Here is an 11,888-nt window from a genome sequence, read left to right as displayed (position 1 = left end):
AAATGACCTATGGCAAGGAAATCTAAAATAAAAGCGCTGATCCAGAGAAGAGGAACAATTGAAAAAACGAAAAACTGAAAATAAAAAAAAACGGTTAAGCAAAATACTATTTTGTACAAAAAAAAGTCAATAAAAACATTCAATACAAATGATACTACCGTTAACTGTAATGGAAGGAAAGAACGCCCCCAAATCGATGGCACTTAAATTGGGAATTAAGCGGAATGAGCCACCGAGCAATCTTGTACCAATAAATCGTTTTCCGCCACTCTACCGACAGGGGGAGCACACAATGGGATTAGACTGTCTTGAGGGTATGTGATATGCATTTTTTATGTCGATACTGAACTTTCGACATTAATGAAGACGAAATGAAATGAAATATGAAAATGTTTCGTGAAACTCGATACGAAATCCGAATATTCGAATATATTGCGAAACGAAACGAACTTATGATTTTACTTCTCAAAATCTTTTTGGAAAACAAATGTTTGGTTTCTTCTATATAAGGATTGCGAAATCAAGTTTGACTTAGTTTCTACAAATTTGTTGCCTAGAAATCTCTGCTAATACTAATACGTAGAGTGTCCATCCCGGGACATCCCGGGACAAGAAATCCCGGGATTTGACAAATTTCGGGATTTCCCGTTTTCCGGGATTTTATTTCTGGCATCCCGGGAATCCCGGGATTCCCGAAATGTGCGTAGAATTTGATGAAAACCACTAAATTTCAATGAAAAACAATGTCATTTTTCCTTACTATCAACCTTATTTGATAAAGTAGCATAATGGGAAAGAGAATAAACGAACTATTATTTTCATGAAAAGATTAATTTACCAACTGGTCAGTGTTCAGACAGACCGGACTAAATGATATTTTGGCCTTGTAAAGATATGCCAGGAACTCCGCCGATTCTGATTTTCCCGATGCTATTTTGATACATATGTTTTATCAAACAGATAAGTTCCATTATTATAGCAAAAATATATATTGTTATTCTGGATGCTTGGGGTACGTTTTCCTGAAATCATTTAAAAACCGACCAAGTAAGAAACACATATTTTTATTTGTCTAGTTGCAAAGTTTTAATGCTTTTCTTTCCAACATTAGCCGTTTTTATAAGCCTAAGCTGAGATAAAAAAAAATGGAAGTACACCTAAACCGCCGTAAATCGCATGTCAGTATCATCTGTAAGAAGTAGGCATTGCGAAAATTGACTGAGAAGTTTTTAATCTCATTTTCCATACAAATATTCAAAAAATTCCGGGAGATTGGAACATGTTTCGATCTCAATGAAACTTTTCCAAATCTTTCCTAGAAAAATATAAAGATGACCAAATAACGATTCATGTTTGTGTAACACGATGCGAAAATCTACAGTGGTACTAACATGCGTTTACTTTTCATTATGGGACAATTCGACTTGGTGTTTTTCCTAATTTTACTGAACAAAAAGTGATTTCTCGTTAGTGCAGTTCAAAGATCATAAGAAGATATAATGAAAACTATAGTGAAATATCAACTCAATTTTGACCAAAATGCAGATAGGACGGACTTGCGATTCACAGCAGTGAACTTCAGTCAATAATTTTCAGTAATTAATTTTTAGCATGATCTACAATACCTTCAATGATCTTTAATCGCTTCTTTTGTTTTATAGTTTTTATGACTTTTCAAATGTTTGAAGCAAATTGCTTTAAAATTGTGACTTTTGTTTTGTTTTTATCATACTTCCATTCATATGTGTTATGAAGAATTCGAAAAAATCCATAGAAAATCCGTAATTAGTCAAGCTAAGTTTTAATTTTTGTTAGATTATTTCATCAGAATAAGAAAGTCTTATCTGAAATGTGGTTTGCTATAATTAACATATTATTTTGAAAAGTTACATTATCTGTTTATTTCATTGAAAAAATATTTTATTGTTAAATTTGTACTTCCATTTCAACCGAAATGTTAGTTTTATTGAAAATTTGAAAAATCCCGGGATCCCGGGATTTCCCGGGACGAGCATAGATATTTGTCCCGAATCCCGGGACGAGCAAATTGGCCGGGAAATGGACACTCTACTAATACGGGATATGTAAAGTTTCGAATAATATTACGAATTTGATATTATTCTCAAAAGAAAACCAAGCTTTCCCAAAATCTTTTTATAGATTTACAAAACATTCCTAAGGGTTTTCAGGCTCTTTTCTGAAATAATAACCTTGGATATATCCTTGCGATGTACAGGGAAACTATTGGAAGTTACTATGAGACGTTTCAAGAGATGTTGGAAAAATCCTGTGATGGTTTATCGGATTTCTGCGAAACACGTGAACTTCGTTTGGAAACCCTGGAATATTCTTGATCCCTTGGTAGCCACTGGGAATTCACAAAAATCCCATAGGTATCTTTGAAAATCCCTGTAAAAAGTCCTTTGAATCTTTTGGAAATTTTCTTGGAAACCCCTAGGAACTTCTGTGAACACTCCATGAATACCAGGGGTAACTGCTGGTATGCCTAGAAAACCTCTTAAGTACAGTTAAGTTGCTGGGCACTCCTTGGTAGTAGCCTCTAAGAATCGGTTAGGAACCACTGACAAAATTTATGAGGCCCACCCTGGGAAGCCCCAAGAAACTAAAAATCTCTTAAGCTTTCCTGAAATTCTCCAGGGATCTCCTGAAAATCCTTTGGGAACTTTTTTGAAACCGTGATGGACCAAATATAGGTCTTTATGTTTTTTTTAATCCCTCGAGAAGACTATGTGGAATGAAAATCAATTAGAACCTTTCCCAAACAACCAGAAGTCACATGAAAACTCACTTAATGACTCATTTATTCATACAAATTACATCAAACCCGCAAAACAAACTGCATGAAATCAGAACTAATCAGATTGATTAGTTTCCTCGCATAAAACGCTTTTTTCTGAGTTCATCTGTACATTTTGTGTCGTCCCGTACACTCGTACAATACAAAGTAAGTTGAATCATTCCGTAGCAGCTGTTAAATCAACATTTGCTATCATAAATTATGTCGTATAAGATCACAGGTTAGTTCGGAAGAAAATTTATACAGTCGCATTATATGCTATTATTCATCACATAACCCAAGTAACCAGTAAGCACGATAATGCGGCACGGTAACAGCATTATATGCGCATATAGGGTAATCATTTGATGCATGGCAGTTTTATATACGCATATAATGCTATTATAATGCCAGAAGAGGCGAAATAGCGTGCCATTACAGTGCCAAGATATAACCGTGCTTCTCTGCACCACTAATGCTGATATAAGACCACGTGAGAAACGTCAGTTGTTTTCGCCAGGTTTTTAGGGCGAATATTTTGTGCTTTCGCGTACGCAGCCAGAGAGCTTTCACGTATGCGGCCAAGCAACTGGTACACGAGGTAAATAAATGAATGAATAAAAACGGAAACCTCTAATAGTATGCAAAAAATGTAATAAAATGATACAGATAGTACTTCTCCGTATCGGACATATTCGTTTTGGTAGTTTTCATCCTTTTGAGGACTTGCAATTGCCACATTTTGATACTCGTTTTAAGATGATGAAATTCCTCATTTTACGTCTTGAACCTGCGACACCCGTATTGTTGAGTTGTTGTCCTGCTCCTTTGCTCCTACGGCCAAATAAGATGAATAGTAATGGAAAGAAAAGTGGCCAATTTAAACCATCACTTTTCCCCTTCATAAAACCTGCAATTGAAGTAGTGAGAAGATTTATGTTTGACTCCCTCTTACACACAAAGCACGTGGTATATCTGTCAAAACACTGGATGGCATTTAAACATGCCCTGTATTCGAATATAAAGCCAATATAGTGCTTATTTAATGCCTGTATGCATCAGGCATAGAAGCATTAATGATGCTGTAATAGGGTTTTTATGCAGCGGAAGTGCTGTTATAAGGTGTGTAAGCATTTGTGGTGCTATTATAATGCATGTACGCATCTATGATGCTGATTAAGGGCTTATTATTAGTGCTAATGGTTACTTGGGAATGTATGCACGTATATCGCCTCCACTATTGTACGTAGCAGGCCTTTTCGCGACATCTTATAAGTGGAATTTTGCACATGCAAGGCCTCCAAGTGATTTCGTTATACGTACATTTTGGTTGTCTGGGTTGGAAGATAAATCATATAGTTTCGAAGGATATTAGACGAAGCCGTCCGAAATATCGCATACCCTTATTTGACTGGAGGAATCTTCCCCAGCGCAAAACCGGAAACGAGCAAGACCAAATTATCTCTATACGAAACGGTTTGTTCTCCTTCAAGCATATCGACAGTGTTGGAATGTTTTCAGTAATACGAGAGCATCACAGAGGGCAAATCAGATGGTTCTCGCTGTTTGGCTGTTTTTAGCAGGAAGTCTGCCAGTCTGCCAGTGAGGGTTGTTTTCCCAGAAATTAATGTACTTAACACGACGAGCGGGGATTATAAATTTAACGGAACCGTGATTCCTTTCGCTCTGAAATCAAGCAACAACGTGCTGGGTTTATTGCTTCTTTGGGGGGCATGGTGATGCTTCAACAGAAGTGCAATTATTTGCTGCTTTATATTGGATTAAAGCGCGATACCGGTTATAAATGGATCAGTTTATAATTATTGGTATTAGATAATATCAACCAAAACTCTTATGGGAAATTCAATTACTGTAAAAAAGTTTAAAATTGATCAGTGGAGTTTTAAGTTTTCTTCTGATACACCATCTTGATTGGATTGGATGATTTCTCAATCTTTCAACTTTGTCCGGTATTGGGTGCTGTCCGATACTGGAGGATATCCCCTCATCAAACACGGGAAACACATTTTTTTAACTTTCCATTATTTTGAGTAGATACACTCGACATCAAAATATCAATTTTAACGTGAAAATAGTAAAACACAACAATCTACGTGACACATTTTGAAAAGGTTTTATTCCGTTTTTTTACGAGGGCGATGCGTACCGCATAAAAAGCCTCGGTGGTTCTTGACGAATCATAAAATAATAAGACTTTTTATTAGTTGTTTTTTATATATATGTAGGGTCAGGCGGGGCAAGATGAGCACCCTAAGGATAAGTGCGATTTAAGCCTACTTAAACGTTATTATTTTGGTAAAATTGGTAACCATCCTTATCTTTTACATTATTACTTTGACCTCCAACCATTAAAAGTTTTAAAAAGTGATAAATAGTTTTCTAAATAACACTTTAAAAAATAGCTTTTTTATCATCGGTCAAAAAAACTGCGGGGCAAGATGGGCACCCCATAAAAAGATGCAATTTACTAAAGAAAACTATTATTTTTCAATGCTTGCAATATCCCAAGATATTATCTTTAATATCTGATAATATTTATCTTCAACTAGCTTAGTTTTTGAAACTTTTATCAGAAAATAAATAACTTTTCATAAATTGCTGAGATTTTACTTAAAAAACGATTAAATTTGTTGTTTGCTTGTATTTTTTTTAGAAAAATTGTTTTGTGCAAAGTAGATACCGGTTTTTACCGTGCATAAGTGTAAAAGGCATGCAATTATTCGGTTATATAAAATTTATTATTATGTTGGATTTAAACTACTTCATATTTAGTTTTTGAGTAAATATGGAATGGTTTGAACAAAACAGTCAAACCTCTTATAACGATTTTAATGAAAAATAAAAATTTAGGTAATTTTTAAATTTTTTTGGTTTTCATTGTAAATGAAGATTTGAATACTCTTAAAAATGAGTACGCACACTACTAGCAACATAGTTGCCCCACCAACAACGTTTCTTCAAGATACAAAATTAAATCATGACGAAAACTATACGCACGGTGAATGGTGCACTAGGTGCACGGTAAATGGTGACATAGAACGGTACGAGGCGACCTTAACATGACATTTTCAAACAAAATTTTTGAGTAACTTTTTGTTACGCATCACTAGTTTTAGATTTTTCCCTGAATTATTATATAATAGCACGCTACGTAGTGATATTCTAGTGCGCTCCAAATTATTTGGAAAAATTATATGAAATTTTTCTTAAATGCACGGTGAATGGTAGCTTGACGGTACTTAATTTTGAACATGGTGCTCATCTTGCCCCAAGGGTGTAAATTTATTAATATAATCAAAACAATTGAAATATTTTTTAAATTTGATAAAAATTTTTGTTCCTGATTATCTACAGAAGATTATTCTATAACTATACGGCCAAAAACGTATGAATTAATTTGTTTACGCAACAAAAATATCACTTTTAAATGAACAAATCTTATATGAAAATGTAAATTTTTGGACTTCTATGTATTTTGGACATTATTTACGTTGTGCTGTTGATTTTTTAGCTAAAATTTATGGCCATCATATCAATTTAATGATATTCATCAGAACCCTAAATAATGTATTGAAAAAAAAATCGGTAGGAACGACACAAACTAGGGGTGCCCATCTTGCCCCGGGTGCTCATCTTGCCCCACATTCCCCTATGTACCGCGTAATCCAAAGCCTCATGAAAAATGAAAGCCACGTCAAAAAATACCTAACGGATGAAAATAATGAATATTTGTAAGAGATTATATTTTTTTTCTTGAAAATATCGAGTTATGGAGATAAACTTGCTTAGGAAACAGATAGTATTGAGTTAGAGACGAACCGACTTACATAGGGTCAAAGTACGGTAGATTTATTGGTTAGAGCATTAAATTGAGTTAGATGAAATTTCGGGTTAAAGAATATCGTGAAACGAAAAGTTAACTGTAATACAATTTTCATCGAATTCAATTTTTATTTTTCATTTTATGCAATAATGTTTCTTAACATACTAATTGAAATTATAATAAAGTGTATGTGAACATCAAGTATAAGATTCATCTTTCAAACTTCTTTGAAATCAATTTTCTTGATAAGATCCTGGTTCAGACGAATCTATTCAGCTGAAGTATCCTCTCCAAGCAACGTGCGTAGCTTCGTCAGAACCAGGGCCAATGCGCTGAATGATAGCTCAACACTCACTTGAGTGCATAGAATACCTAAGAATACAGATCTGGATTGGAGGGATTCATCTGCACCCAATAATCCAGGATTCCATCCGACTACGATACTTCTGAGCTTAGCTTCAAACGAGGACCACGGGACAAATTTATCAAATCATCGCGAATATCACTATTTATTACAGAATCACATTGCTCATCAAGCGATGCTAAATAAGCTTCAAATGAGTTTCACCGGATTTTTTGTAATCTTAGCTAATCTAAGCGCTTGCACAGCCAATATAGAAAAACATCCTGGAAATACTAGAATATCCTCTAATATTTTCCTGTCAACATTAATATTTGCAGCATATCGAAAATATAATACAAATATTAAAACGGCCAGGCCCACTGTGCAGACTTGGGATTGAAGGTAATTGCAAAATTCACGGCGATCAGATTATCCACGAATGAATAACTTGATAGACGAGAATTTTTCAATTTTACGAAGGAAGAAACGGCGACAACCGTACCAACCGTTTCATTTAGGGGAAGATAGGTCAAATCGTTGGGAGTGGCGTTGCTAAGAAAGTTAATGCACACTCCATTGTTGTAGTTTTCCTGGGATGGGACAAAGGTATTTCTTCCTTATGTCCTGGCTTTACAGCCTAGGCTTAAGCGCCGTTACTCCCTCTCCTGTTATGTCACCCATCCTATAAAATCCCAGAATCTACTCATTTTATTTGGTGTTGAAACGAAGTGTTCTATCCGGGGTACCTATACATTTTTCATAGGCAAATAACTCCCGATAGAATTTTTCCTTCTCGATTTGAAGATTTCTGATTATCGTTACTATTTAGGTGTCTTTTATCCCATGTAACTATGGGATGGTAAATACAAAGATCTCACCAAGTATTCTGTTATGCTTGGACAGCATTGATGTTACGGATTCACTTCACTTAATCCAGGAGTACTAGTAGCTGTCCTGCTTTTTCCTGAATTCCAGTTACCGGCACAATATCAACCTGTTGGCCCCATTTCAATTACAACACTTTTTCATTTGCAAATGAACACAATTTCAATAATTACAAGTTACACTAAATCATAATATTCAGAACTAAATACAGGAAAAATCTTCAGCCTAATGTCAGCCAAAACACCAAATTGTTCATTTTACGCTCGCGTGAAAATTCGTGACAGGAGAAAAAATGAGACCTGCCGCAAGTATAGCTTACTGCGATCTCTCACCGGATGGTCATTTTTGTAATCTAACAAGGGAAGGTCACGATGGTGTTACACGGGGTTTTCAACCGGACTATTTTTGTTAGATTCTACATGTCAAAATATGAAAAACCCCAAAGCCTTTCGGGTGATGGACCAGTGGTGTAGCCAGGAGGGGCTCTGAAAGGGGCAAATTTGTACGTATATTATATTATAAAGCTAATTGGCAATTTGACAAAAATATTTTTTTAGTATCTATTGTGATGGCAGAGAACAGAATTGACATTAATGTATGTTTAAAATGTTTTTTTCCATGCCATTGGCGTAACTAACATGGACTATGGACACCAAAACAAATTTGGTTTTATTAGAATAGTATACAAATACTAAACCCATCCCGATTGCGCCTATGGCATAGAAAATACATTTCAAACATACATTAATGTCAATTCTGTTCTCTGCCATCACAATAGATACTAAAAAAATATTTTTGTCAAATTTCCAATTAGCTTAATAATATAATATACGTACAAAATTGCCCCTTTCAGAGCCCCTCCTGGCTACACCACTGGTCCATCACCCGAAAGGCTTTGGGGTTTTTCTTATTTCGGCATGTAGAATCTAACAAAAATGGTCCGATTGAAAACCCCGTGTAACACCATCGTGACCTTCCCTTGTAAGTCAGAAATTTCCTTACAGCGTTAAACGCCCAGAAGTATGCAACGCCCTATAAATGTTCCGTAATTCAATCAATTTCGTTTCGTTCGATTTAAGCTCCATTATCAAAGTACCCCCAAAACAGAAAACCGACTTTCGATTGTATGAAAAATGATATATCCATTCAGAATAAATCTTATGGCAATCTATCAACCGCATTCGATAGTTAGGATTCCAGTACTTGTTTTAAAAGTATAAATAAGGCTGATACAAATATTAATTTTCTTTTATGTCCGAGACCACTTGGAAAATACGAGGGGGGATAAAAATAAATAAGGAACAAAAAAATTAAAAAGAAAATATAAGTTATTTTAAAAAAAATTATTTATAACGATAGTTGTTAAACTTTTTTTAATCGTCATCTGGATAATTATTTTACCTGGTTTTTACTCTAAAAAATAAAAAAAAAAACAAGCTGATGTCCAAAAAATGATGAATCTTTTTTTTCTCCCCTTCATAATTTTCGAATTTTTAAACCCCCCCCCCCCCCTTTACATAAAAGAAAATTAATATTTGTATCAGCCTTATAATTCTTTGAAACAGCATGCATAAATATTCAAGGTTTCTTCGATAAAACTATCTAATAAACTATCTAATTGTAACATTAAACTGATACTTACCACGGCGATTTCTTTTCTATCTTTGCTTATAAAAGGGCTGTTTTTAAATTTATTCCTCTGGTCTAAATATGTTGCTGCAAGAAACAACGGTTTGTTCATTAGCTTTCTTTCTCCGTTCATCCATTTTCTGCGCAATTATCAATGCCAAAGTATCCTTTGAGTTTTTTAGCTCACAAGTACATTTCTCCCAAATTAAATAAAAATCTTCGAATGTTGTCTGTAAACCTTCCAGTTTCAAGGCTGCTTCAGCTACTGGAGAACACACGGTACAGAAGCGCTCTATAAATTCCCACAAGTTGTCATCTATAATGATTCCCTTTTCTCTCTCTGAAAATGATTTTATGAATGATGATTTTCTAATAACAACCTTTCAAGCATCAAATAGGTACTGTTCCATCGGGTTACACAATCCAGTTTTGGTACTTTCTTCTTACTGACCTTGAACACTCTTTTGTATGGACTTTTTCTAAAGGTTTGAACAGCTCTACAAAACGGGTTTTAAATTTGCCACCTTGTAAGAATCATTCACGGCCAGTTGCAAAGTGTGTTCCGCATATAGTACTCCCTGTGATATTGGCTTTGAAATTTCTATCTTGTTCTCTGTTCTTTCTTCTATATTATTTACGTTTTCGTTATCGTCATCGAGCTCAATATCCATATCGTCATCCTGAGATCTTGTACATCCACCGTATGTTCTGCTATTCTCATCAACGAATCAAAATAATTTAATGCGTCGTACTGTACAAGTTTGAGCCGATTGATTGTAGCAATCATATTGCTCGTGGTCACCGATAAAATTCTTCTCACATCAATGCCATAGGGTTGGAGAATTTTCAGAATTTTGTCTATCAGATTTGTAGCCCTATGGTTATCATGCATTTCAATCATTCCAAGGGATCCAATTAATATTCGATTATTCCTTAAATATTTAATGTTTACATATATGAATTCCTTTTACATTCTTGTAGCCAAATGCATCTTCAAAAGCTCTTCGTTTGATACTATCTGCCTGTGATACATTTTTGATTTTCTGAAAATCATCTGAATTTATTTATTTACTTTTAACTACTAATTAAGAAAGAGGGAAAAACCTCTTTGAGTGATTTTATTTAAAAACTTTCTCAAAAGGGCGTAAAACCTCTTTATCTTTTCAAATACGTTATAAAAAGGAAAAAGTAAAAAAAAACTTTAGTTTTAAACTATTAATTTCACCCCGAAATGGGATTCCTTGATTTTTTTTTTACGTAGAACTACGTCTTTCTTCTCTATACAGGAGGGAAATTGGAATTTCAAAACCAAGAGCGTTATGTTGGCATGAAATATTTTAAACGTTCATAACTACTTGCTGGTTTAACGAAATTCCTTGATAAGCACCTCAATCGAAAGACAATACATCAAAGGTTCATGTCATTCACTCACTGAATCCCACATACCTGTCTAAAAAGTCTACTAACTGTTTTAAAAGAGAACGTTGATTTCAAGCAATTCTATAAATAGGGGTGGTAGAGAAAAGTTGACGTAATTTGTTTTTCACTCTTCGATTGGATCGCATCTCAGCAGGCGTAAAAGAATTTTGACCGGGCGTGCTTTTCAGGCACAGACATCGATAGCGAATGACTCCCCCGTTTGTCTTGCTTTGCTCAAATCAAACTGTCGAGCGAGCGAGAGAAGATGCCGTCCGAAGCCAAAGCCATCACCGCTGCCGCCGTCAAGAAGAAGAAGAGGTCCACAGGAGAATTTGCGGTCGAACTGTGAACACGGTCGGGCGAGTCATTCTCGCTTTGCGGTTCACCGCTTGTTTGCGTTCACCCAATCATCGCCGCCGCAAATTTCATCGGCCGAGGAGCTGTTGAGCCATGCTTCAAGAATTCGACTCGTGATAAAATCAGCATTGGTGGTCAAGAAGCAATCCCGTTAGGAATAAATACCAGAAGCCCCCTGAGCAGTGTTGCCACAAGTACAGATTTATCTGGAAAGGTACAGATTTCTTGATAGTTTTTGGTACAGATTCTGTACGGTACAGATTACAGATTTTTACGAAAAAGTACAGGTTGGTACAGATTTTTGGAATTGGTAATTTTGAGACACAAAATCCAAAAGATACACGAAATTTGTAACTAATTTACACAAAACCTTAATTGAAAGATACAATTTCCATAAAATTGAATAATAATTATATAACTAGTGAAATTATTTCAATAAAAACTATGTTAAATTTCCAAGTTCATTAGGATTTTTATTGGATGTGGTACAGATTTTGGGTACAGATATTTAGAATCTTTGGTACAGATAAAAAAGATTTTTGAGCCTTCGGTACAGATAGAAATGTGGCAACACTGCCCCTGAGTTGCTGGTCCGAGGAGCTGCTTATCAAGCG

Source organism: Aedes aegypti, chromosome 3 (genome assembly GCF_002204515.2).
Source record: "Aedes aegypti strain LVP_AGWG chromosome 3, AaegL5.0 Primary Assembly, whole genome shotgun sequence".
NCBI lineage: Eukaryota > Metazoa > Arthropoda > Insecta > Diptera > Culicidae > Aedes > Aedes aegypti.
The sequence above is the reverse complement of the archived record's forward strand: the minus strand, read 5'-3'. Positions refer to the sequence as shown.